Below are 27,736 nucleotides of genomic sequence, written 5' to 3'. Positions count from 1 at the left end.
GAAGGTTTCAGTGGACAGGGGGTGTGCTGAGATACCTTCTCCAAAATAAAGGACAAATTGCTGCATCTTGCATCTTCTACCACGATGAGGGAAGCACAGCCTGGGATAGAGCTCTTTGCATTCTGGAGGCAACACATTTCACATCAAGGAATATCGCTCCAGCCCATATCCTGGGTAGCTGAGAAGACAGCAAGGGGTGGGACCCAAAGAAGGAGAACATTGTGCAGCAGATCCAGACCAAGGTACAATCAGCCCTCTGTCTTGGTTCATATGATCTGGCAAATCCTACAGGGCTGGAGATGTTTGTGGTGGGAAAGGGCGCAGCATGGAGCTTATGGCAGGCTTCAGGACAAAGGCAGAATGAAGACCCGGGAATTCTGAAGCAAAGCCATGTAAGCCACAGCAGAGAATGACACTCCTTTTGTGAAACAGCTCCTGGCTGGCCCGTTACGGACCCTGGTAGAGATGAAACACTTGATCATTGGAGGCCAGGTGACCGTTTGTATGGAACTGCCCATTATGATCTGTGTTTTGTTTATTCCTGCAAATCATAAAGTCAGACCAAGAGTGGTCCATTGTCAGATGCAAGTGGTACATCTGGATCAAGTTTGAGCAGCACCAGAGGCACGAGTGAGTTGCAGGAGCAGGCAGTCGGTCTAGACTCCCATGCCACCTACCAACCTTGTACCAATGATCTTCTCCTAAACAGCACATAGTTGTAAGTATGATATATGTGTGTGTGTGCACATGTCTGTGTGTGTGCACATGTCTGTGCATGTGTGTGTGGGGAGTGTTTCTGTGTGACTAGCAACCAGCTGAAAAGGAAGGAAAAATCCTGAGTTTGGTTAAAGATGGGTCAGTCTAATATGTGGATGCAAAGAGAAAAGAGATCGTGACTGTCCTATGGTCACATTCAAGGTGACTCTGGGAGACAGCGGAGAGGGGGCATCTTTCTGATGGATAGAGTTGTGATAAGTGTACCTGACTGCATTTGTATGGTGGGAGAAGCAGTCTGGAGTCAGAATATATACAGATTGTTGGGCAGGGGCCAGTGCCCTGGCCATCTGGTCAGGTGTGTGGCAAATCAAAGGCAAGAACGTGTGGGGAGTGGCATAGGGATGGGCATCTGGAGTAGGTATGGAGTATGAAGACCGCTATATGAAAGGTTAGTGCTCACCAAGAAACAGTCACCACGGAAGATGCACCGAACAAGCCAGTGGACAGAAGGACCTGGACAGTCAACACTTGCCATCCTTATCATTGGCATCCTACAGCCAGCATGACAGGCCTGTGAGCAGATGGGCTATGACGGCAGAGACCTGGGGCTGCTGTTGGCCCAATGACATGGGCTTCCACCTACCCAAGGCTGATCTAGCTCCTGCCACTTCCGAATGTCCAACTTGTCCATAATGGAGACCAATATCAAACCCTTGAAATGGCATTGTTTCCTTGAGGAGACCAACCGGCCACCTGGTGGTAAGTTGACTGCATCAGGATCCTCTTATCCTGGAAGGTGCAGGGAGTCATCCTCTGCATCCTCCACCTGGAACAGGATGGATACCATCACATGGTATTCTAACGCTGTGTTCTCTCCCCTAGTTGAAGCAGGACTCTTTGAGGGCATGGATGAGTCCTAGTGAGTTCCTCAGACCCTGGCAAAAATGAGGGACTCAATCCATGTGTGCACAGTGGCTGGGCCAATACACATTAAATGATGACTAGTGTCACATGCCCATGCACACACACTGCATATTGTTACATCTTGTTACTCCTCCCAGTAGCCCTCTGGGAATATCAGTATCTCCCTTTTACAGATGGGGAAACTGAACCAGAGAAAGATATAGTCGCTTGCTCAGGAGATATAGGCCCAGGTGTGGATCCACAGTGGGTCATCAGCACCTCTGCTCTGATCACTACACTGCACAGTTGTCTGTCTACAGGGCTTGGGGAAGGAAGGCATGAGTGGACTGCAGTGGCCACCAAGGCGGGGTCTGAGATGCTCCTTAGATAATCAGAGAAAGGACTGGGACAGACATTCCAGGCAGAGAAGCACGTGCCCAGTCCAGCAGACTGCTTGGTCTGAGGACTTGAGAGAGGTAAGGGCCAGGATCTGGAGTCATGGCGAGGCTTCCTGTCACCTGGGCAGTGTGAAAGGCTGCTGGGCAGGAGGCTGGATGGGGTGAAGCCTGGTTTGGCAGTCACCGCAGTGTGCGTCAGGAGGGTGGAGAGAGGGACTAGGGCAGGAAGGACAGATGGGAGATGTCTGCAGCTGTCTTGGGGGAGGAATGGAGACCCTGAGATCAGAGGCAGGCATAGGAGTCAACAGAAGTTGATTAATTCAAGAGTCATTACAAAGCAAGCCTCCTTTGGAGGCGAACAGGAGGGTCTGTCTGGGAATCATGGACTCTGCCCCTGGGAAATTGGCCTTGCTGGCCTTAGAGTTGCATTTTTTAGTTATTCTCACAAGCCCCTGGGGTGGGAGGAGGAAGGAGGAGACAGGGTAGAAAGATGGGGATTGGGGATCCACCAGCCCCCAAGCTCTTAGCCTCTGTCTCTGCAATGTCAGGAATGGGCTCAGACACCAAGATAAACAATGTGTTGACCTGGCCCAGGCTGAGAATGATGCTGATAGTGACTATGAATCAGCCCTAGGCTTCGGTCCAGGAGAGAGAGACGTTTCCCAGTCAGGGGGAAGGGAGAAAGCCAACCACTGTACTGGAAATTTCCACTCACATTATCTCCCTCTGACAAGGGAGCAAACTGAGGGCTCCAGAGGGGACATGACTTGTTCAAGGTCACACAGCCAGTGAGAGGCAGTGTTTGAAAATGTACCCCTCTATCTTGAAGGCCAGAGTCACTGCAATTTGTGGGAATTTCCAGCCATGCAAAGCCCCCACCACCCCCACCCCCGCTGGAAGCCTTCCTGAGTTGTCTCCACCAGTCTAACCTGATGCTTTTTGGACTCACATTGCCTCCGTAGTTAGGAGTCTCCTTTGTTCCGCAGTAAAGCAAGGCATCCCAAGGAGCCTGGAGGAGCCATTCCTTTTCAATGCATCCGGCAGCTAATTATCACTCAGCAAGTCACACACTGATTGCTGATTGTCAGAGCTAGAGCAGAGATAAAGGGAAGCACACACGCCACATGGCCAGGCACCAGGGCTGCTCTGAAAGGTTCCCATCTCCCTCCTTCCTGGCACATGGTAGCACTGCACACCTCTGCTCTCTTTGGAAGTTAAGTGAAGCCATATGGCTTGCCCTGACCCATAAAAATGTGAGCAGAGGTGACAAATGACCCTTTTGGGCGGAAGCTTTAAGAGCCAGTGTGTAGTTGGCTACGTCTCCTTCCTGCTTGCAGGGATGAAAGCAGGCTTCGCCACGGAGTCGCAGGTGGCCGTGAGGGAGCCTCTCCCTTCTGCTCCACTTTGGAGCCAGAAATAAACTCTTATTGATTTTAAGGGTAGTTGTCGTTAGCATAGTTTAACCTAGCCTATCCTGACTGACACAGAAATTTGTTCTTAGAAGTGGGGTGTTGTTAAAGCAAACAAAAAAACAACAAAAATATGCAGTATTCTCTTAGAGATTCGGTGGCAGCAATGAGAAACTGATGTTGAAGGCTGGAGAGGTGGCTATCCATGCAGTGGAGAAACGTATGGTGAAACTCTCACCTGGAATTACTTGAAATGTAGGGAAAGAAGTTTGAAGACATAAATTTACTGGTGTGGTTTGCTTGCCGTTGGCTGCATTTGGCAAAGTACTGCAGATGAGATGAGTTCAGAAACTGATTAAGGATGGGTCAGCCTAATACATGAGTGCTTACGATGGGATCAGTTTTGGATCTTTTGGGGTCTTTTGCTTCCAGCCAAGAAGTAAGAGACTGGATTTACTGGCCCACCTGAAACAACTAAAAATATGAAACACTGATTTTCAAGACACTTGACCTCAGGCAACAAAGTCATCCCTAACTAGACCTCAGGCAACAAAGTCATCCCTAAGACACAACAAACAAATGAGATAGGCCCTGTGGCCGTCCCAGTTTGCTGCCTTGAGAGAGTTTCCAGGCCACGGTGCAGGGAGAAGGCAGGTCCCAGCAGACTCGCTGGGTTGAGAAGGTGGAAGGAAGTGAATGTAAGGGGGCCCAGGCTGTCTGAGTTCGCAGGGCACAGGACTGGAGAGGAGAGAGCCACACAGAGTAAGGACTCCAAAGATCCACCAAGGGTCTCCCTCAGGCATTTAGCAGAGTTCCCATAAGCACCTGCCTTTGAGGAAGTCCCGTGAGCCAGCAAAAGAACCACCCAAAAGGGTTAGAAGGAACAGCACAGAAGCTCATGCGGGGCCAGGAATAGTACCTGCTCTCCAGCCAGACTGAAAAACCTCCTAATTCATAGGGCACTGGGCAAAGCACTCAGGAGGATCTTGCTTTAGTAGTCGGGGATGATTAGCTCTAGATGATGTTGTTTTGTTGAAACTAACTCACCACTGGCGCTGTGATTATGGTATTGACTGCAGTGATATAGATTCCTTCGAGCTCAGCTTATTATCACCTTGTGTTGTGTGATGATCCAACTCCCCCATCACTTTTTCCTCTATCCAAAGTACTCTAAAGCCTTTGTTCATATGGCATTTTTGATGTCACTGGGTGTGAACTCATTTATATACTGTCTCCTTCTGATGTTAGTCCTTAAAAATAAAATAATACTAGTTGGTGCCAATAGGACTCTTACTCAAATGAACATGATAACCCTGAAATCACATTATGGTCCTTAGTTATAAGATGTTAAGTAGATCAATCATTTTCTTTCTTTCCTTTTTTTTTTTGAGACAGGGTCTTGCTCTGTCACCCAGGCTGGAGTGCAGTGGCACCATTTTGACTCACTGCAGCCTCCGCCTTTCAGGCTCAAGCCACCCTCCCACCTCATCCTTCTGAGTAGCTGTGACTACAGGCACACACTCCCACAACACCTGGCTAACTTTTTAATATTTTTAGTAGAGATAGGGTTTTATAATATTTCCCAGGCTGGTCTCGAACTACTAAGCTGAAACTATTTGCCCGTCTTAGCCTCCTAAAGTATTGGGATTACAGGTGTGAGTCACTGTGCCCTTGCAGAGGATCTGAAAAGTCACGACTATTTTCATAATAATCCTCTTTTTTACTGTGTTAAAATGTGCACTGATGGTGGAAAAGCAAAGGTGGCTAAAACTGCTGGTGCTTTTAGCATGAATCAGGGCAGACTATACTGACAGTCACTGACTCTGTGTGTGTGTGCGTGTGTGTTTTAACCATCATGCACTTGCAGTTTTAAAAAAAAGTAAATTTTACTTAAGAATGTTCTTCATGAGGCAGTTAAAATTATTCGTGTTATTAAATATTGACCCTTGAGGACTTGCCATTTTAATATTCAAATTCAGTGTGACAAAATGGGAAAATGTATACAGCAGCTCTGCTGCATACAAAAGCATGGTGATTGTTTAAATGAAAGGGACTGATGAGATTGAGTTGTGAGTTAAACTGCACATTTTTCATTGAGCACCTGTTTTACTTGAAAAACAGATAAGGTAAAGTTAATCAGACTTGCGTATTTGGCAGACATTATCTTGAAAATAAATGAAAGGAGCCCACCACTTCAAGGAAAATAATTGATAATCATTGTTGCCAATTATAAAATTCAAAATTTCACGTGTAAATTAGAATTTTGGAAAACTTGCATTTGCTACTGTGGGATTGACAGCTTCCCAATGCATTGTGATGGGTTGTAATGTTAAGTAATGTTTTTTTAAAAATATTGTTTAATTAAATGTGTCAATATTTGGAAGATCTACATAATTCAGTGAACTAATATTTTCTAAGTGATCAATGTATGATGTTTCAAAATCATGCACAGGCAAAAATCCATTTAAAGTGCAAGGTTGACAAATGGATTTTAATGTTACAGAGTATGAAAACATACTGATGTGATTTCAAATTCCACATTGCAACTAATCTTTAAGAAACTCCTTCTGGTTGAGTTTTGGTGAATGGTTAAGGGAGAATATCTACAATTATCTTCAAAATCTGTTAAAATACTCCTCCCTTTTTCAACTGCATGCTTGTGTAAAGCCAGATTTTCTTTATGTACTTTAACCAAAACAACATATCACGATAGAATGACTGCAAAAGCAGGAAGGAGAATCCGGCTATCTTCTATTAACCAAACAGCAAAGAGATTTCCAAAACAATCCCACTCATTTTATTACTTCTGTTTGTTTGGGAAAATATCAATATTTTGATTAAAATATGTTAATACATAATATGTTTATTGCTGTTATTTAAAAATGCATTAATAAGTATTTCAAAATGTTCTGTTTTTCTATTATGATAAATATCATTATCACTATTACTTATTTGAGACAGGTTCTCACTCTGTCACCCAGGCAGACTCAATCTTGGCTCACTATAGCCTCAACCTCCCAGGCTCAAGCGATCTTCCCACCTCAGCCCCCTGAGTAGCTGGGACTACGGGCACACACTACCACCGGCTAATTTTTTTGTATTTTTAGTAGAGATGGGGTTTTGCCATGTTGCCCAGGCTTGTCTTGAGCTCCTGGGCTCAAGTGATCTGCCTGCCTGCCTTGGCCTCCCAAAGTGCTGGGATTACAGGTGTGAGCCACTGCACCTGCCATGATAATTATGAATAGACATATTTCATATGTTCCAGTTATCAATTTACTGACTCTCGGTTCCAAATTTATCCTTCACTACCAGCTCTGCAAAAACGGAGATGGGCCCATTAAATATTTTTCTTTTGCCAGTGGCCACAGTGGTAAGCTTTGTCAGTAGAGGGCTCTACAGAGACATCCTCCCACTGTTTTCTCTCGGCAGCTCCTGCAGCTTGTGGCTTCTCTAGTGCTCAGCTCTGCTGCCTTGTGACTAGCCTTTATCTTTGGTTACTGGACTGTCTCCTATATCTCTAGAAGCCTGTAGGCATTAAGTAGCTTAATACAATTCAATTATAATGCAAACATTTGAATTTTGACACAAAAACTGAGACGTAAAAGTGTGATTACTGTTCTGTGGTATAAAAACATAAAGGATTAATGGCTTTTCAAACCATCTGCACCTCAGGACTTTAGCCAACTGACCTCTTAGAAAGGAAGATTCCCTGGCCGTATCTCCTTCCTTGATCAAATAAAGTGAGACCCAGACCCATGAGAACCTACAGGCCACTGGAATGACACCTCTTTAGAGTGTGAGAAGTCCTAATAGGTCCAGGGATCCTCTTCTTCTCTCCCAGTAGGTCTAGGGAGGTTGGGAGATGACAATAAAGCTGAGGGTTTTTTGTTGTTGTTGTTGTTACATTAATAAACTGGTGAGTTTCTTCTCTCTAGGTGAAGGCTTGTTCATTTAAAGTGAACTTGAAGACTGGACTTCAATCAAAATAACGAAGAGAAAGGACCAAAATGGGGCCAAATCAACTGGGATAATGTGAGCTCTGACCATGCAGAGAAAAAAGGAGAGCAATTCATATGCTGAAGCCACCGTCGACTCCAGCAACGGATGCCAGGGCAACGCTCAGGACCTCCTCACAGTCACCAGCCCAGGGGACACTCAGGACCAGCCCCTCTGCAGCTGAGGCCAGAGGTTCCAGAGGGCACATACTGCGTCAGTCTGAAGCCCCATCACTCCTGTACTGCCATATCCTGTGTATTTTTACCTAATGAAGCCAAGCCTAGTTTTGGAAATATGCATTATTGTATGCAATTAAAAGTTACTGGGGGGCAGGTGGGCCTCCTGGAAAGCTGTGGTTACTCCCCTCTTCCTCTGCACACACCAGGAGTCTCAGGGGAGGCAGAGAAAAAAAAGGACAAAGGGAAAAAATTATTGGGATAAATTAAATTGTAGAATTTCTTGCTTTTGTTACCCAGTGGATAGTGGTTTGAAGGAGATCAGATCAATGACTAGAGAAAAAAAAAAATTATATATTTCTCTGAATAGTTAAAGGTAACAAAAGTAAATGTGTGACCTTGCTACTTGGATATACTTTATTGTTCCACCTAAATAATCCCCACTCTATGAACAAGGCTCCCCGCCACACACCAGACAGCTGATGCTCAACACATACTTATTAAATGGAAGTTACTAAGCTCCAACCATGTACTCTATAGCAGGATTTGGCAAACTTTTTCCATACAGGGCCAGACAGTAAATATTTTAGGTTTTGCCGCATAGGATCCTTCTGGCAACTACTCAAGTCTGCTGTTGTGGCTTAAAGGCAGCCATAGACAATATGTAAACAAGGCTGTGTTCCAAGAAAACTTTATTTAAACACTGCATGTTCTTACTTATAATTGGGAGCTGAACAATGTGATCACATGGGCACAGGGAGGGGAACAACACATACTGGGGTCTTTGGGGGAGGCGGGGGGAGTGAGAGCACTGGGAAAAATGGCTGACGCATGCTGGGCTTAATACCTAGGTGATGGGTTGACAGGTGCAGCAAATCACCATAGCACACATTTACCTATGTAACAAACCTGCACACCCTGCACATGTACCACAGAACTTAAAAAAAATTAGCAAAAACACCCCAAAACTTTATTTACAAAAACAAGCAGTGTGCTAGTCTGACCCACTACAGCCATGGGCTGTAGTTTGCTAACCTCTGCCCTAAGTCATAGCAGCCAGTGTGCCCATATTGCCTAGTAGTCTCTGGAGAATAATGGCCTCTCTTCTTTCACCCTCCAGATCTCACGTGAGTGCCCTCACAGCCAACTCTAATCCAGAACCACCCTGAAGGGAATTCTGGGAAATGTAGTTCTTGGCTTCTCCTCTTCAAGAGGGTGGCAGTGATGCTAAACTGACAACAGGTAATCCAGCATACCAACGTGTCTGAATCACCTAAGATTTACAGGCCACAATGCCAGGATGATAGAAACCAACTTTTCAGAATCACCTATTGTTCTTTGGATTAAAACACTAGATTAGGCTTGTGTGTGAGTGACACAAAATCCAAAATAAAAGTGCTTCAGTGAGGCGATTTAATTCTGTCTCATATCAGGTAGGCTTGGGGTGGTGCTCCACAGTGGCAGGAGCTCAGGTTCCTTCAATCTCGATACTCCACCATTCGTGGTTTCCCTGCCAGCATCACTTCCTGGCTCCAAGTGGCTGCAGGAAGCAGGCCAACTTTCCAGCCAATAGGAAGGAGGAAGGGCTGATGAAGGGCATAGCCCCTCCATTTACAAATATTTTCCAGAAAGTGTCTCTGCCACTTCTGTTTCCATGTCATTGGCCAGAGCTTAGTCACAAGGACAAACTTAGCTGTAAGACAGAATGAGAAATTGACTTTTTATTTCAGTTTTTATTCAGAAATTTAGTTTTTAGCTGGCCTTGTCACAGCTAAAAATCAGTGGTCTATGACCAAGGAAGAAAAAACAAATATTAAAACACTATCAGTGGTCTTTGACATACCAAAGTATCACAATCACACTTTGCAAAGGCTAAGATTCTGAAACCATATCACGTTATTACAGGCCAGTGTTACAGAGTTGCATCATATTCTTACCAGCCAATGTTCTGAAATGCTGTGCTATTATAGACCAGGGATTCTGAATCACTTAAGATTCTCATTGGCTAAGGTTCTAGAATTAAATAGCAGTTTTTCAGGCCAAGATTCCAAAGTCACATAAGATTCCTACAAGCCAAGATTCAAAATCACAAAACCTAATAAGCCAACCTTTGCAAGTCACATGAAATTCTTGTGATCAAACATCCAGAAATATATGAGATTTCTACAGAACAAGTTTCAAAACTCATGCAAGATTCCTACCAGCCAACGTACATGGAGATCAAGATTCCAAAATTAAACTGAACTTCTTGTAGACTAGGCTTCCAGACTCACACAATATTCTTATAGAGCAAGTTTCTGATGCCATACCATGTGATTATAGTGCTATTCTGACAGCTATGATCCTGGAATCAAACATATTTATTTCAAGCCAAGTTTTCAGAATCACATAATGTTTTAATAAACCAAGTTTTCAGAAACATATAAGTTTAGTATAAATCAAGTTTCCAGAAGCACACAAGGTTATAAAATGGCATAACATTGTTAAAAGCCAAAATTGCAAATCACATATCATTTTTACAGGTCAATGTTCCAGAATCACCTGAAGTTCTTTCAACCATTGTATCTAGAAACACACAGCATTCCTAGAGGCTAACATTCCATAAATCCATACAATTCTTACAAACCAAGTTTCCAGAATGAAACAATGTTCTTAAATAACCTGAGTTCTTGAACCCTACATAATTCTTGTAGATGACATTCCTGGTCTCTGGTTTCCTAAGTCTCCCAAATGAGCTAGCAATTGAAGTTGACTGTGTTTTCTCCCAAATTAGGATTCACAAAATATTACCTTTTTCAATGCCAGTGGCAGGTGCTCTCCCTCTCTCAGGAACCCCAGCAGATTCTAGAAATGTCCTATGAGAGGCAGGAGGACCAGAGTGGTATTAACACTGTATGAAAGCTTAACAATAATAATAATTAGAACAACATTTATTCAATGCCTATCATGTGCCTCATACTAAGTTCCCGACATACTTCATCTCATTTAACCATCCCAGTCACTCTGTGGTTGAATTATCTGTGTAATTAGTGTAATTAGTTATCATCAATATTCTCATTTTATAGTTTAAAAAATCCAGTCTAAGAAAGATTAGGTAAGTTGACTAAGGTCATACAACTATGAAGTAGCAGATTCCAAATTATAACCTTGGTTGTTGATTCCAGGGCTACAGAGAGATGCCTCCAGCATTGGGGCAGAGCATAGGATAAGGCCTCTTTTATTAGGCCTCTCCCTTTGGGATCAAAACTACTAAATTTCAGCAGAAACATGATCAAAGGAACCATCTGAAGAAATGATCCTTCCTCGGGGTGGGCAAGAGGTGAGGTGCCTCGGTGACTCAGAGAGGCACACATCTAAATAAGGTGGTGATATGGTGTGGCTGTGTCCCCACCCAAATCTCATCTTGAATTGTAGCTCCCATAACTCTCATGTGTTGTGGGAGGTACCCAGTGGGAGATAACTGAATCATGGGGACAGTTTCCCCCATACTCTTCTCATGGTAGTGAATAAGTCTCACATGATCTAATGCTTTTATAAAGGGAAACCCCTTTTGCATGATTCTCATTCACTCTTTTGTCTGCTGCCATGTAAGACGTGTCTTTCGCCTTCTGCTATGATTGTGAGGCCTCCCCAGCCACGTGGAACTGTGAGTCCTTTAAACCTCATTTTCTTTATAAATTACCCAGTCTTGGGTATGTCTTTATCAGCAGCATGAAAATGGACTAGTACAGCTGGTCAGGATGAAGCTTCCAGTGCATTCTCATGTAACATAACCCATTGTGTTGGCACATGTAGGAAGAATGAATGCATTGGCTAAGCAGCTATAGCCTTCAGTGTGTTTTCAAAGGGTAAGTTAGCAGTCTTTAATTGGCAGTAAATAGGGAAAAGGGGATTCCTGGACTGGCTGACAGGAGTGCTCTGGTCCATTTGGTAAATAAATTCCTAAAGTGAAAGTTGAGTTCATTATTCAGTAGTTACTCGTTGAGCTTCTCTTGTGTACCTGGATCTGGAGATAAAACACTATGAAGATGTTTAAGGCAAAATTTTTGTCTTTAGGAAGTGCCACTTTACCAGGATAAATAGGTGAACAAAGATAAAACATTAGTGCAGCTAGGAGAGGACTGCATCTGTGTGCATGTGTGTATGCAAGTGTGTGCATGTGTTTACACATATGTGCAGGTGTGTGTACACATCCATGCATGTGCGTGTGTATGTGTATGCACAAGGAGATGGGGAAAAGAAAGTTTCGTGGAGATGAAGGAGGTAAGCTGCATTTAGAAGGGCAAGAAAGAAGTCTGCTAGGTGGGGTGGTTTTGGCAGAGGTGGTGGGAGGCCTTTCTATCCAGAGGATCCACCATTATGCAGGTTGTCCAGGGGAAAGGGCATCAGCGTGCATGGAGAACCATGAAGCACAAGTCCTATCTTAGAAACAGAGCTTATGTTAGGAAGTTAGGGGTTAGGGAGAGTTTAGGGCAGACTGGGTCTTGTTTGGATCTGACCCGGAGGCTATAGAGAGGAACTGAACATAAGGATGTAAGGAGGCTGGGCACAAGTGTGTGAGGGCTGTGGTGGAAAATGACCACAGAAAGGTCCCCACCCTTTGATCACCTTCTCTGGGATCTTGTATTTGGGGAACAGATGCTTCAGTTGAATATTCTATACTCTTGCTCTAACACATTTTCATTATGATTGTTTTAAGAACTATCATGTCGAAAATAATCTTTGGAAACGTTTAAGACACTGATTTTTAAAACTATGCTTGGGGAGGAATGGCTACTCAACTTCCTGACCTCATTCTCTCAAGGCCCCTGCCCAAGGAGGCCCAGCCTCAGGTTTGGCTTCTCTCTTTTTACCACAAAGGAGTGGCAGTTATCTCTAGTTGACTGATACTCAGTGATCCAGCTGCACTGCATCTAGCTCCACAGTCTGTCAACAACATTGGTGAGTCTATCCCAGGTCCTTCCTGGTCAGGTTTGTCTGTTTATTTGTTCATGTGTCCAACTAACAATTTTGCACATATATGTCTGTTTAATCTGGAAACCTTTTAATCCATATCTGCTCCCTAGTTGAAAGTTTCTAAATTAAATTCAGCACACAAGATTTCCACTTCTGGTTATAATAAAGCAACAGAATCCACACTTACCTTTCCACCATAGTAAACTAGCAAACAGATTGAAATATGTTAAATAACTTTTCAGATATTGGTTAACAGGCACCATGGAGTATGATATCAGGGGGAAGGGAAACAAAAAGATGAGTCAAATGATCTCTGGGGATTTGTGTCTAGAGGCACATTCTGGATTGTGGTGCAAGGAAGAATATCAAGTATAGCATGACGGTTTTACTGAGCTGAGAAGACAGAGATTAATGTTCAGGCACCATGAAGAAAAAGAGCTTTAAAAAGTGCAAAAGGATTTCATTGGAGCTTTGCTGAATTATAGGCCATCCATGTGGAGGTTGAAACTTCATTAATTCAGGCAAAGAACAACAGTGGATTTTAAAGTTGAATAGTTCCCAGAGTTCATACAGGTGAGGAGATGTTTAGGCTCTGTCAGGCCTCTGAGCCCGGTGACTTACACATATAAGCCCAGATGGCCTGAAGTAACTGAAGAATCACAAAAGAAGTGCAAATGCCCTGCTTCGCCTTAACTGATGACATTCCACCACAAAAGAAGTGAAAATGGCCGGTCCTTGCCTTAAGCGATGATATTATCTTATGAAATTCCTTTTCCTGGCTCATCCTGGCTCAAAAAGCTCCCCCACTGAGCACCTTGTGACCCCCACTCCTGCCTGCCAGAGAACAACCCCCCTTTGACTGTAATTTTCCTTTACCTACCCAAATCCTATAAAACGGCCCCACCCTTATCTCCCTTCGCTGACTCTCTTTTTGGACTCAGCCTGCCTGCACCCAGGTGAAATAAACAGCCCTGTTTATTTCACAATTAAGCTAAAGTTTAATTAAAAATTAATAGATATGCCAAGAATCAGAATAATGTAACTCAAAACCAGGAGAAAAATCAGTCGGTAGAAGTAGAAACAGAAATGACAGAGATGACAAGATTAACAAACAAGGTCTTTAAAATGCTATTATCAATCTGCTCAATATGTTCAAAGACTTAAATAAAAATGTGAACACAATTAGGAAAAATAGAAGATACAAAAAAGTCATTTAAAAAGAACCTGAAATTACTAGAGACAAAAAACACAATATGTGAAATGAAAATTTCACTGGATGGGGTTAAGAACAGATGAGAAGAAAACACGAAGTTGAAGACACAGCAACAGAAACCATTGACACCAAAACATAGAAATGCAAAAGGCTAAACAATAGATAAGCATAGCCACAATGTCTTATGGGGCAGCATCAAACAGTCTAATACATATGTAGCTAAAGTACCAGAGGAGAGAAAAAAAGATAGAAAAATATTTAAAGAAATATTGGAGAAAACTTTTCCAAATTTGATGAATAATGTGAACCCACAGATCCAAGAACCTGAATGAGTCCCAAACATAACAAAACAAAAATGAAAAAACCCAAAGGTACATCATGATAAAATTGTTGAAAATTAGTAATGAAACTTTTAAAAGCAGCTATAGAGAAAAAGACACTATGTCAGAGGAAAACAGATTAAAATACCACAGACTTTTAGTCATAAACTATGCATATTAGAATACAATGAAAGACATTTTTAAGGTGCTAAAAGAAAAAAAATCCTGTCAACCTGGAATTCTATATTCAGTAAAAATATCCTTCAAAAACAAAGACAAACTAAATACTTTTTTTTTTTTTTTGACAAAAACAAAGCTGCTAAAATTCAATCCTGGTAGACCTACGCTCTGAGAAAAGCTAAAGAAAATCCTTTAGGCAGAAGTAAAATGATACTAGATGGAAACTTTGATTTACTTAAAACAATAGAGAGCATCAAAAGTAGTAAATATGTTGGTAAATATAAAATATTTTTTCTTAGTTTGAAAGTTCTTTCTCTCTTTCTTTTTCTTTCTTTTTTTTTTTTTTTGTTTAAGATAGAGTTTCCTTCTTGTGCCCAGGCTGAAGTGCAGTGGCACGATCTTGGCTCACTGCAACCTCCGCCTCCTGGATTCAAGCGATTCTCCTGCCTCAGTCTCCTGAGTAGCTGGGATTACAGGCACACGCCACCATGCTCAGCTTTTTTTTTTTTTTTGTATTTTTAGTTGAGATGAGGTTTCACGATGTTGGGCGGGCTGGTTTCAGACTCCTGACCTCAGGTGATCCACCCACCTCGGCCTCCCAAAGTGCTGGGATTATAGGTGTGCACCACTGGCCACTGTGCCAGGCCTTATTTTGAAAGTTCTTTAAAAGACAAGTGAATAAATGTAAGACAATAATAGCATAAAGGATGGGTGGGGTAAAAGACAGTATAGTGTTGTAAGGGTCATGGATTGTATGCAAAAGTATGCAATTTTATTTAAAGTTGTACTATGGTGAGCTAAAGATATATATCGTAAGCCACAGAGCAACCACTAAAAATAAAATTTAAAAGAATGAGCAAAAAGTAGATGAGACAAACAGGAAACAAACAATAAAATGGTAGATTTATACCAAAAATCACATTAACTGTAAATGATCTAAACAATAAAGAGGCAGATTCAACTATATGCTATCTATAAGAAATCTACCTTAAATGTAAAGGCATACATATTTTGCAAGTAAAAGGATTAATTCAGATACACCATGAAAACAATAATCATAAGAAAACTGGTTTGACTACATTAGTATGAGAAGAAGTAGTGTTTAGAAAAAAGAATATCACTAGACGTAAGAGAAATATTTAATTGTAATAAAGCACACAATTTATCAAGAAGACACAAAAATCCTTAATATGTATACTGATATTAATATAGCTTCAAGAGAGATGAAGAAAAGCTGACATAAATGCAAGGACAGACATTCATAATTATTGTTGGAGATTTCCATACCCCTCTCAATTATTGATAGTACAAGTAGTAGGTAAATCAGCAAAGATGAAGAAGACTTGAGCAATACCACCAATTTGACCTAATTGCCATTTCTTGATTATCTACTCACCCCCACCAAAATAATACATATTATTTTCAAGTATACATGGAGCATGTATTAAGAAACGTCATTTTCTGTGCCATGAAAAATGTCTCAGCATATTTATTTATTTATTTATTTATTTATTTATTTATTTATTTAGATGGAGTCTCGCTCTGTTGCCCAGGCTGGAGTACAGTGGCACGATCCTGGCTTACTGCAAGCTCTGCCTCCTGAGTTCACGCCATTCTCCTGCCTCAGCCTCCTAAGTAGCTGGGACTACAGGCGCCTGCCACCATGCCTGGTTAATTTTTTGTATGTTTTAGTAGAGACAGGGTTTCACCGTAGTAGTCAGGATGGTCTTGAACTCCTGACCTCATGATTCACCCGTCTCAGCCTCCCAAAGTGCTGGGATTACAGGCGTGAGCCACTGCACCCGGTCATCTTAGCATATTTTTAAGGATTGAAACAAAGCATATTTTCTGACCAAAATGGAATTAAAACACAAATCAACAACAGAAAAATATAAAAAATCTTAGAATGTATGGAAATTAAAGACTTCACTTCTAAGTAACATTTGGTTCAAAACGTACATCACAGGGAGATTTAAAGATATTTCAACTAAATGAAAATGAAAATTCAACATAACAAAATTTATGACATATAGATAAGGTGGTGATTAATGAGAAATACATGTCTTTAAATGCTCATATTAGAACAGAAAGAGGTTTTTATTAATATTCTAAGCTTTCATCTTTAGAAACAGAAGGGCAAATTACATACAATTGAGAAATCCAACGAAACCAAAAGCTGACTTTTAAAAAGATCAATAAATTGAAAAATTTGCAACAAGATTTATCTGAGAAAAAGAGAGAGTGAGCAGGAGTGCTAATATGATGAATGAAAGAGGAGGCATAACTAGAGATGCTAGAGATAATAACAACACAGTTGTTATTAGAAAAAATAGGGAATATAATGAAAGACTTTATGTCAAAAAAATCAACAACTTAGATGAAATGGCCAATTGCTAAAGGGTACAACTTAAAAAAAATAGAAAACCCAAATAGCCATATACATGTTATGAATACATTTCTTGAACTTTGTGATATCTCATCTTTAGAGTTGTTTGTGTTACCTATTGTGACCTGTGTTGATTGATATGACTTGGAAGGAACATAAGCAAATAAAATGCTTTGGTTACTTACTCCTAAATTGATAAAGATATAGAGAGCAAAAAGAAGTAAATAGATTTATGCTTCCCAATGTATTAAATATGGAAGCACACTGATGAAAAATACTCTCTCCTGATAAGCCACAGTAAGAATATACCCACAAAGAGTCAGGGAATAAAACCCCAGCCTGACAAACCACCTTCAAGCCACTTCCTATTGAACAACCCATGTACTTCACTCCCTTTGTTTGTCCAGGAAACATTGGAGTGTCAGAGATCAGAGGACATTTAGTAGTTGTTGAGGCAAAGAGAAAGACAAATTTAGGATTATTCTGCATCATTTCCATCTTTTAGGTTTGCTTTGGCCATTTAGCTTTTAAAAGAAATAACTGCATGAATTTATAAATGTTTAATTAAGCCATGTTGTGTGCTTTTTCAGTTTTGTTTCTGCTAGAATTTGAGCAAAATTGGAATTAAAACCAAAACTTACATGCAACACATATTCCTCAAAGAAACTGAATTCATAATTTAAAAGCCCCTTTCCTATCCCCAAAACACAAAATACTCCAGACCCAGATGAACTCACTAGTGAATTCCAACAAACACTTAAGAAAGAAATATCAATTCAAAAAAAAAAAAAAAACTCAGAAAAAAGAGGAAGGAACATATTCCAACTCATATGAGACTATCATACTCCAATACTAATAAAACTATATATAGATATTACCAAAAAGGGAAGAAAACTATACATCAATATCACTCATGGTGATAAATCCTTACAAAACATAAGCAAATAGAACTAACAACATTTTAAGGGACAGTATACCATGCAAAAGCAGGGCTTATCCCAGGAAAGCAAGATTGCTTTGATATCCGAAAGTTAATCATTGTAATTCACCACATTAATAGAATGAAGGATAAAAACCATATATCCATCTCAATAGATGCAGAAAAAGCACTTGAAAAGTGGTAATTTATGATTAAAATTACCAGTAAACTAGGAATAGAAGAAAACTTCCTCAACTTGATAAAGAGAATATGTAAAAAACCTATGACCTGATAAAGAGAATCAGTTAAAGGTAAAAGACTATATGGTTTCCTTCCAATGTCAGAAACAAGACAAAATATCTGCTTTTATTACTTCTATTCAACATTGTCTTAAAGATCCTATCCAGTGAAATAGGCAAGAAAAAGAAATAAAAGACATCTGAATTGGAAAGGAAGAAATAAACTGTCTTTGTTAGCAGACAACATAATTTTGTACATAGAAAGTTCTAAGGAACATATATTTTTAAAGGTTTGAGAACTCATAAGTGACTTGGTGACTTTAGTAAGATCACAGGATGAAAGGCCAATAAGTAAAGATCAGCTGTTTTTCTCTACCAACGACAATAGCTAGAAATAAAAATTTACAAAATACTATTTACAGTAGCATCAAATAATGAGAAACACCTTGGGATAGACTTGACAAAATATGTGTAAGATTTGCACTTTGAAAACTACAAAATACTGCTGAGAGGAATTTTAAAAGAACTAAATAAAGGGAGAGCTGCAATATGTTCATGGATTGGAGTACTGCTAAAATGTTAATCTACTTCATATTGACTGATAAAATTTCAGAGGCTTTTAAAAGTAATTGACAAGCTTAGTGTAAAACTTTGTGTAAAAGATTTAGAAAATTTGCAACAATTTTGAAAAAGAAAAACAAAGTTGGAGGACTTATATTACCTGATTTTCATACTTATTATAAAGCTACAGTAATGAAGAGAGGGTAGCACTGGCATCAAATTTGTCATATAGATCAATGGAATAGAATAAAGAATCAAAAATAGACTCACAGATACATGGTCGATGGATTGTTAACATATTTCAGTAAAGGAAAAGAGAGTCTTCCAACAAATGGCACTGGAATAATTAGATACTCAGATGAGGAAAAAATAAACCTCACATAAAAATGAACCCAAAATAGGAAAAAGATCTAAAGGTGGAAGATAAAACTATTAAACTGATAGGAAAGAAAAATAGAAGAAAATCTTTTCAACTTTGGGGTAAGCAAGGATTCCCTAGCTGGGAAAGAAAAATAAAAAACCACAAAAGAAAAAAATGGATAATTTGGTCTTTCTGTTAGTTTGTTAGGGCTGCCACAACAGAATACCACAGACTGGGTAACTTAAACAACAGGTACCTGTTAAATAAAGTAATCTTTATCAACATTTAAAACTTTTGCTCTTTGAAAAACATCTTCAGTAAAGGAAAAGACAAGTCACAGGCTGGGAGGAAATATTCACATAGCTGACAAAAGCTATATGTAGAGTGAACATTATATCCTGAATTTATAAAGAACACTAAGAACTCAATAATAACAAAAATTTGAAAAATTCTCAATAGATGAAAAAAGATGGCTCCCAAAAGAAGATGCACCAATGGCCACTAGGCATGTGAAAAGATGCTCAGCATCATTACTCATCTTGGAAATGAAAGCCTAAACCACAATGAGATGTAACTACACACCCATTAGAATAGTTAGTATTTACAAGCTGACAATCCAAGAATTGGAAGGATGTGGAGCATTGCTGGCGACAGTCTAAAGTGGTATAGCCCCTTCAGAAAATTTTAGAAATTTCTTATAAACTTAAATATACGTTTTTTATATGACCCAGCAAGTGTACCCCTAGGCATTTACTCAAGAGAAATGAAAACATGTCTGTATGAAGACCCATCTGTAAATGTTCATAACACCTTAATGAAAACCAAAAACCAAAACCAACCAAAATGTACATGCATAAACTGGTGAGTGGATAAATAAACTGTGGTACATGTATATAATAGAATCATGCTCAACCGTAAAAAATGACTATTGATACACGAAACCACATGGGTGAGTCTCAAAATAATTATGTTGAATGAAAGAAGCCGGCTGTGAAAGTGTACATACTTATAATTTCATTCATTTGAAACTCTAAAAACTTCAGAAATAACAAATCTATGTTCCTTAAGCTGGTTGTAAAAGTGATTGACTGGGACAGAACATATGCAAACTTTTTGGGGAGAAGTGTTTTATAGCTTGATTTTGATGTTGCACATGGATGTATACATTTGTAAAAACTCATTGCATGGTCAGGTTTAAGTTGGTGCATTTTAACACATTATACTTTAATAAAGTAAATAAAGTTGATTAAAATTATTTTTTAAAAAATCCAGCAAGCCAAGTTTGACTCTCTGCCCAACAGTTTATTCTATAAACAAAGTTGATAATCTTGACCCCCTTCGGGGGTTTGGTTTCCGTTCTGGGGATAGATATTAAGTAGGCTGAATTTGAGACAAGAGTTTGGAGATTTTTATTGAGTGAGCAAGTAACAGAAATTGCATTTCTACTTTTTAACAAATGAAAAATATTTTCACTAAACCCTGCAAAAGGCTCTGTCAAGAATCGAGTTAGTCTCAGCTGGGTAACTTACAAAGTCTTCTTGAGTCCTCCCATGACCCAGAATAAGGGGAAGCTGTCGTTTTCCAAATTTTGACAAACTCACTAGTAATTTGCTTCAAAACATCTGCAGTCCTTCCTGACTTTTCCAGCAATGTTTCACAGAAAGCTCTTCTTTTCCTTTCAAAATGCTTCAGAATTTGCTTTGAAAATGAAGTTTGTATCTGCCCCCTGTCCCCCTGGAATTTTGAGAGACTTATTTCAGAACTGGCTTCAACTTACATGCCTCATTTTAGACCATAATAAGCCCTATGAACTGTTATATGATGTCAGTTTGCTTTATTTTTGTTTTTGGGGTTTTTTAGGGGGACTGGGAGGGGGATTAAGCTGCCTGTCTGAGAGTAGCAGATTTGGCTGATTTAGTTATACCCAGATGTGCCTAAATATAAGACAGAGAGGGATAAATACTGAGTAGGAGTTTTTGTGAATTTATGTTGTATTTCTCATAAATTCCTGTGGGTTCCTTTTGGCACCAGAATTTAATTTATTATTCTCTGTTCCTTTTTAAATAAAATCTGATGCAACAGTTAAGGGCCAGGGTCAGGCTGGGAGCCTCTGCCTCTGATCAGCTGCTGCGACATAATATAAATCAATTCAGCAAGTAATACCAGAGCATCTACTGTATATTTAGACCTTTAGTGAGTCCTGTGGAGTGTTCAGGGAAAGGTTCTGGCTTCGGGGGTCCTCCAATGGAAAAGAAGCGTGAATGGTGACTAGACTTTGAGCTAGAAGAACTAAATTTTAGTTAGGACCCCTCTACCTAATTACCAGCCTTAGAAGAATTTATTTAACTTCTCTGTTAAAGAAATTTTTATGAGTTTCAATGTCTTCATTTGCAAAATGGAAAAAAATGATCCCTACTTACTCCACAGTATCAAGGCAGGGTTCAAAGAAGGGAACGCTTAGCATGGCACTTTAAAGAAGGTAATAAAATGGTGACGTTCATTTATTAGAGTATGATTGGGGAGATAAGCCTAAGACATCTCAGCAAAAACTGCATGAAAGGATTTATGATTTAGTTATTTCCTCATAGAACAGCAAAAAGGAATTAGGGAAAACAACAGATTTTATTAACATTAAAATCATTAAAACAAGATTTTAAAAGCTGTAAGAGTTATAATTTTACTTCTGGTTACAATAAAGTAACTTGTGTCAGACCAAAGTTTCTAGTGAAATAAACTAAAAAGGCTGGAATTTTTTTTTTTTTTTTTTAAATAGGGTTTTGCTGTGTTGCCTAGGCTAGAATGCAGTGGTGCAATTATGGTTCACTGCAGCCTCAACCTCCTGGGCTCAAGCAATCCTCCCATCTCAGCCTCCCAAGTAGTTGGGACTACAAGCATGCAGCACTACACTCAGCTAATTTTTAAATTTTTTATAAAGATGAGGTCTCACTATGTTGTCCCGGCTGGTCTTGAACTCCTGGGCTCAAGCAATCCTCCTGCCTTGGCCTCCCAAAGTGCTTGGATTACAAGTGTGAGCCACTGTGCCCAGCCTTGGAAAAAAATATTTTAAAAAATATTTTTGAAGAATTGTAGGACACCCAAGGCAACCACTACTTAAGGGGCCAAGATTTTGGAGAAAAAAAGGAAGTTCTATGAAATATCTCAGCATTTGGTCATCACTTTTCCCTTTGGGATATGGGAGGCTGCAGGGCATGGTAGGGTTCATCCACAAAGAGGCAGAGAAGCCAGCAGAGCTTTAGGCTATCTTACAGAGCAGAGGAACAGAAAAGGACAGTTCTAGGCTCCCAAGGCAGCTGACTTGAGGAGCCAAGGTCCAAGAGACAAAGGAGGCACGGAAAACTAAACCTGTCAGTTGGCATTTTTCCACTTGAGTTATTTGTCAATTCTTGGCTGTGCAGGGTGAGAAGCTAAGAAACTCAACAAAAGGTAGCTGGAAAACCTTTCATGGTCTCTGAGAGACAAAAATTTGAATTTAGTGCTGGGTACAGTGGCTCATGCCTATAATCCCAGCACTTTGGGAGGCTGAGGAGGGAGGATTGCTTAAGCCCAGGAGTTCAAGACCAGCCTGGGCAACATAGGGAGACCCCCATCTCTACAAAAAGTTAAGAAATTAGCTAGGCGTGGTGTCATGTGCCTGTGATCCTAGCTACTTAGGAGGCTGAGGTAGGAGGATCACATTGAGCCTTGGAGGTTGAGACTGCAGTGAGCCACGATTATGCCACTCCACTCCATCCAGCGGTGACAGAGTGAGACCCTTTTTAAAAAAAGAAAAAAGAAAGAAAGAAACATCCCTGGATCTGGATGGCTATACTCTTGGAGGAAAAATGACCAGAGAAAGAACAAATTTGTAAAGACTAAAACCAACTTCAAGTCAGTTCAGCCCTTGATTGAATGGGGGTAAACAAACAGCCCCTACTCTAACTGCATGCCAGAGAATAGAATGAATCCTCTATAGAAGAAAATGTTATCATTCGAAGTCTCCACGTTTTAATATAAACTCTCCAGTATTCAATAAAAAATATTAAGTATTCCAAGTTACAAGACCAAGAGAAAAAACAGGCAAGAAAAACATGCAGGAAAAATAAACCCATATGTGACTTACATATTAGGGTTATTCGACATTAAAACAACTGTGATTAATATGCTCATAAAAAGATATAACAAGATGAAGAATTTTGCCTGAGAACAACAATCTATTTTTAAAAATCAAGCAAATTCCAAAACTGAAAAGGAATATAATTGATGAAACCAGCTTGATCAACATGGTGAAATCCCGTTTCTACTAAAAATACAAAAATTAGCCAGGTGTGGTGGCAAGCACCTATAATCCTAGCTACTCGGGAGGCTGAGGCAGGAGAATTGCTTGAACCCAGGAGGCAGAGGTTGCAGTGAGCTGAGATTGTGCCACTGCACTCCAGCCTGGGTGACAGAGCAAGACTCCATCAAAAAAAAGAAACAAAGAAAGAAAGAGAGAGAGAGAGAGAGAGAGAGAGAGAAAGAAAGAAAGAAAGAAAGAAAGAAAGAAAGAAAGAAAGAAAGAAAGAAAGAAAGAAAGAAAGAAAGAAAGAAAGAGAATTCAATAGATGGCGCCACAATAGAATGGCACAGCTGAGGAGGATTAGTTAAGCTGTGCTTAAAGAGCATATAAGAGACATGTGAGACATGGTGGAGAGTTTGAATATTAATACAATTGGAGTCTCAGATGAGAAAGAGAGAAGGATGGAGAAGAAGTGGTATTTAAAGAGATACAGAAATAATGACTAAGAATTTTCCAACAATGCCAAGACATCAAGCTAGAGATTCAAGAGTACTACAAAGTCCAAGCAAGAAAGAAAATAACACCTAGTAACATCATTGTGAATCTTTGAAAATAACAGATAAAGAGAATATTCTTTAAAGGAGTCCATGGGGCCAGGCATGATGGGTCATGTCTGCAATCCCAGTACTTTGGGAGACTGAGGTGGGAGGATTGCTTGAGTCCAGGAATTTAAGACCAGCCTGGGCAACATAGGGAGAACTTGTCTCTACAAAAAAGTTTACAGATTAGCCAGGTGTGGTGGCACATGCCTGGTCTGTAGTCCCATCTACTTGAGAGGCTGAGACAGGAGAATTGCTTGGGCCTGGGAGGTCGAGGCTTCAGTGAGCCACTACTGCACTCCAGCCTGGCTGACAAAGTGAAAAAAAGAAAAGAAAAGAAAAGAAATGAGTCTCAGTGAAAAGACACATACTTTCAAAAGCACAATAAAAAGATGAAAGCCAGAAGACAATGGAATGATATCTTCAAATTTCCAAAATAAAAATCATTGACAATCTAGAATTCTATACTCAGTGTAGAAACTTTCAAAGTGTATGCAATATAAAGTTATTTCCAGACAGGCAAAAACCAAGAGAATTCAGCACCAGTAGACATGCATTAACATAAACACTAAAATGAATTTCTCAGGCAAAAGTAAAATGACCCCAGATGGTCAAAAAGGAAACGTAAGAAGGAATGAAGAACAATAGACAGGGTGAATATGTGGGTACATCTAAATAAACTTTGACTTTACAAGAAAATAATGTAATGTGACATTCAAAATATATACAGAACTAAAATGTATGACAATAATAACACAAAAAGAAGGGGAATGAGTTAAAATGTTCCAAGCTTGTGGCATTGTCCAGAATTTACAAAAGTACTACTTTGTATTAGATTCTAGTAAGTTAAGTAATCTATGACAATCTCTAAAATAATAGTAACAGAATGTAAAACTGATGAGTTAATGGGGGAGATGGAATAATGAAAAATAACTTATTAATTCAAAAGAAGGCAAGAAAAGGGAACATAAAATAGGTAGGAAAAATAGAAAACAAATAGTAAAGATGGTAGATGTAAAACCAAACTTACCAACCAAAGAACTAAATACTCCAATTAAATGTAAATGAATTAAATACTCCATTTAAAAGACAAAACTTTTTTTTTTGAGATGGAGCCTTGCTCTGTCACCCAGGCTGGAGTGCAGTGGCATGATCTTGGCTCACTTCAACCTCCACCTCCCAGGTTCAAGTGATTCTCCTGCCTCAGCTCCCGAGTAGCTGGGATTACAGATTCACGCCATCATGCCTGGCTAATTTTTGTATTTTTTTCAGTCGAGATGGGGTTTTGCCACATTGGCCAGGCTAGTCTCAAACTCCTGACCTCAGGAGATCCACCCGCCTCGACCTCCCAAAGTGCTGGGATTACAGGCTTGAGCTACTGTGCCTGGCCAGAGCTTTTAAGACTGGATTTTAAAATGCTATGCTGTTTACAAGGGCCCTTAAATATAAGTTGAACTACATTAATGTGCTGACAGTCAACCATATTTGACTTATAAAAATAGCAGTTTCTTATAGTTCAACCTAAAATGAAGGCATAGTGAAGCTGAAAGTAAATGGATAGAAAAATATACTCTGTGAACTGTGACCAAGAGAAAGTAGAGTTTAAGGCAAGAAGTATTTCTAAGCATTTAAGAGAGACATTTCATAATGATAAAAGTGCTAGTCCATCAGGAAGATACAACTTTTCCAAATTTTTATGTATCTAATGCCATAGCTTCAAATTATATAAAGCAAAATTTAACAGGAGAAATAGACAAAAATCACTATTTTAAGGGGAGACTGTAATATACTTCTTTCAGTAACTGATGGAACAAGCAGCAGCAAAAAAATCTGTAAGGATATAGATCTGAATAATGTAACAAACAACATTCACCTAATCGCATACACAGAAGCTATGCTATCCCTAACATCGATAGAAAACACATTCAAGTGTACACGAAACATTTATCAACATGGATCACATGCTACCCCATAAAGCAGATTTCAACACATTTCAAATGGTAGAAATGATTCAAAGTTTGTCTTTTGACCACAGTGGACTAAATCTAGGAATCAATAATGAAAGAATAACAAGCAAATTACCAGATGTTTGAAAATAAAGCATCATGCTTTGTATAATGCATAGATTTTAAAAATCACAATAGAAATGAAAAAATAGTTTGAAGTGAATGCTATAATAAATATTATATATCAAAACTTACGGAACTAAAGCTGTGCTTAGTGGAAAATGTATGATTTTAAATGCCTATATTAGAAAACATGAAAGGCTGAAATCAATTGATCTAATATTTATCTCAAGATACAGCTAAAGCTATGCTTAGAGAGCTCTGTATAGCCTGAACTTCATGTATTAGAAAAGCAGAAACACTGAAAGTCACTTATGTAAGTATCTATCCTAAGACATTAGAAAAAGAATGGCAAGCTATGCAAATAGCAAAGAAAATAGTCAGAAGGAAATAATAGAAATAAGAGCAGATATTAATGAAATAGAGTATAAACAACAAAGGGAAATCAACAAAATCAAAAGTTGGTTATTTGAAAGACTAATGAAATTGATAAACCTCTAGAAAAACTAAGCAAGGAACAAAGAGGGAGAGCAAAAATCATCAATATGAGTATTGAGAAGATAAATATTAATGAATTTATCCAGGTTATGTAGCAGAATGGTATGAGTGCACCTTCTAAAATCAGACTGCCTAGAGCTTTGGGGTTTAAAATAGAATTAATAGTATAGAATAACCTATGATAATGTAGAATTAACCTGTCTGACAGTTTTGGTAAATTCTTGGTCTTTATCTTTTCAGATATGACTTTTGCCTTGTTTCCTCTTTTTCATTTTTCTGGGACTTCAACCAACCACACATGCTTATACGTGTGTGCTTGTGTGCATGTGCATGCTTTCTGAAGGTCGTCTCCTTAGCCCTTGTCCGTCCTGGACACACTTTCTGCAGGCTACTGGGCTTGGGTTTCTCCAGAGGTGCCCGCAGGATATGTTTGCCCTGGGGTGCGGAACAGCTGCAGTTGAACAGTTTTGCCACCTGCAAGGGCTCCTGTGCACATGTGCAGGACTGTGCATCTGGGTCAGAGGCTCCTGAGTGTGAGGGAGTCCTGGGCCCTGTATGCTCTGCTTTGATGCTGTGTGTGCAGGTTCGGGCCTGGAACAAAGCAACTGGGGCATGTTCATCTGAAATCACTGTCTAGAGAGCAGAGACCCAGCCCAGGCTCCTCCTCATAAACTAGAGGTCTTCCCAGGGTGCTGAACCAGGGGTCTGGAGTCCCCAGACCTGCGGGACAAAGAGCAGAGGACTTGCTGTGGGTCTTGCTCATCAGTGTTTACGGCTATCAAGAAAAGGACCGCTCTTTCCTTCAGCAGCCCCCCACCCCCTCTCCATCAGAAAGGAGCAAGGGAGGGCATCACAGCGTTCCCAGGAAGCCCCTGGGGAGTCCTAGGGTAGAGATCAGCCCGAAGGCTGTTTCTCCAGTCACAGCCGAAGCTGTGCCCAGAAGGCCCCAAGTCTGGCAGCAAGAGTGCAGTGCTGCTGATTGGACTCACCTTGGAAGGCAGAAACGGGATGCTGCTTCCCAGGGAGCAAGCGGGAAGAGAGCCAAAGGGAGGAGGAGAGAAGAGAGTAGGGAGAAGGTAGAAGGGCTGAAAATAGAAATGGGTAGGGAACAGAAAATGGGGTGGGAGTGGGCAAGACAGAAGGCAGGGAATGAGGACAGGGGAGGGAAGAAGAAAGGAGAGGGAAGCAGGAAAAGAAGAGCTCGGTCCTCATCGCTGCCACCCACGCCTTTCATGTACTGCCTCAAGACAATTTGCATTTTGCCAGGGATGGTGCCTGGAATCCTAAAGCATGAAGCACTCACGATGGTATTTCAGGCACAGGGCTCTCAAATGCAGGAGCCTGCCCTCAATCCACATCTTGGAGGCCTTGAAAAGCTTCCCTGCCTAGGCTTAGGATTTGCTCCAGGAAGCCAGAGCCTACCCACTGGCAGCTGAGAGCTAGAAATGGGAGAAGCTTTTCTTGTGTGTTTTCAAAAGGCTTTGCTCTTTCAAAACAACTTCTTTTCAACGAGGACCCTGTAAACCACAATTACTCTCAAAGGATAAAACTACCTCCCCGCAG

The 27,736-nt window shown here is 40.1% G+C and overlaps 1 protein-coding gene across 1 annotated transcript in view; it reads right to left on the bottom strand.

The window, feature by feature from the left end:
* CORO2B (coronin 2B) overlaps nt 1-27,383 on the bottom strand; it is a 216,252-nt gene extending 188,869 nt beyond the window's left edge. Inside the window, exons 1-2 of the mRNA XM_023220661.1 lie at nt 27,163-27,383; nt 10,390-10,454 (exon numbers count right to left, since the gene is read on the bottom strand). The gene's annotated coding sequence lies outside the window, so the exon portion shown is untranslated. The remainder of the gene's footprint in view (nt 1-10,389; nt 10,455-27,162) is intronic.
* Nucleotides 27,384-27,736: the final 353 nt, after the last annotated feature.

This window comes from Piliocolobus tephrosceles, chromosome 6 (assembly GCF_002776525.5).
Source record: "Piliocolobus tephrosceles isolate RC106 chromosome 6, ASM277652v3, whole genome shotgun sequence".
Lineage (NCBI taxonomy): Eukaryota > Metazoa > Chordata > Mammalia > Primates > Cercopithecidae > Piliocolobus > Piliocolobus tephrosceles.
Note: the sequence above shows the minus strand (reverse complement) of the source record. Positions and strands in the feature narration are given on the sequence as shown.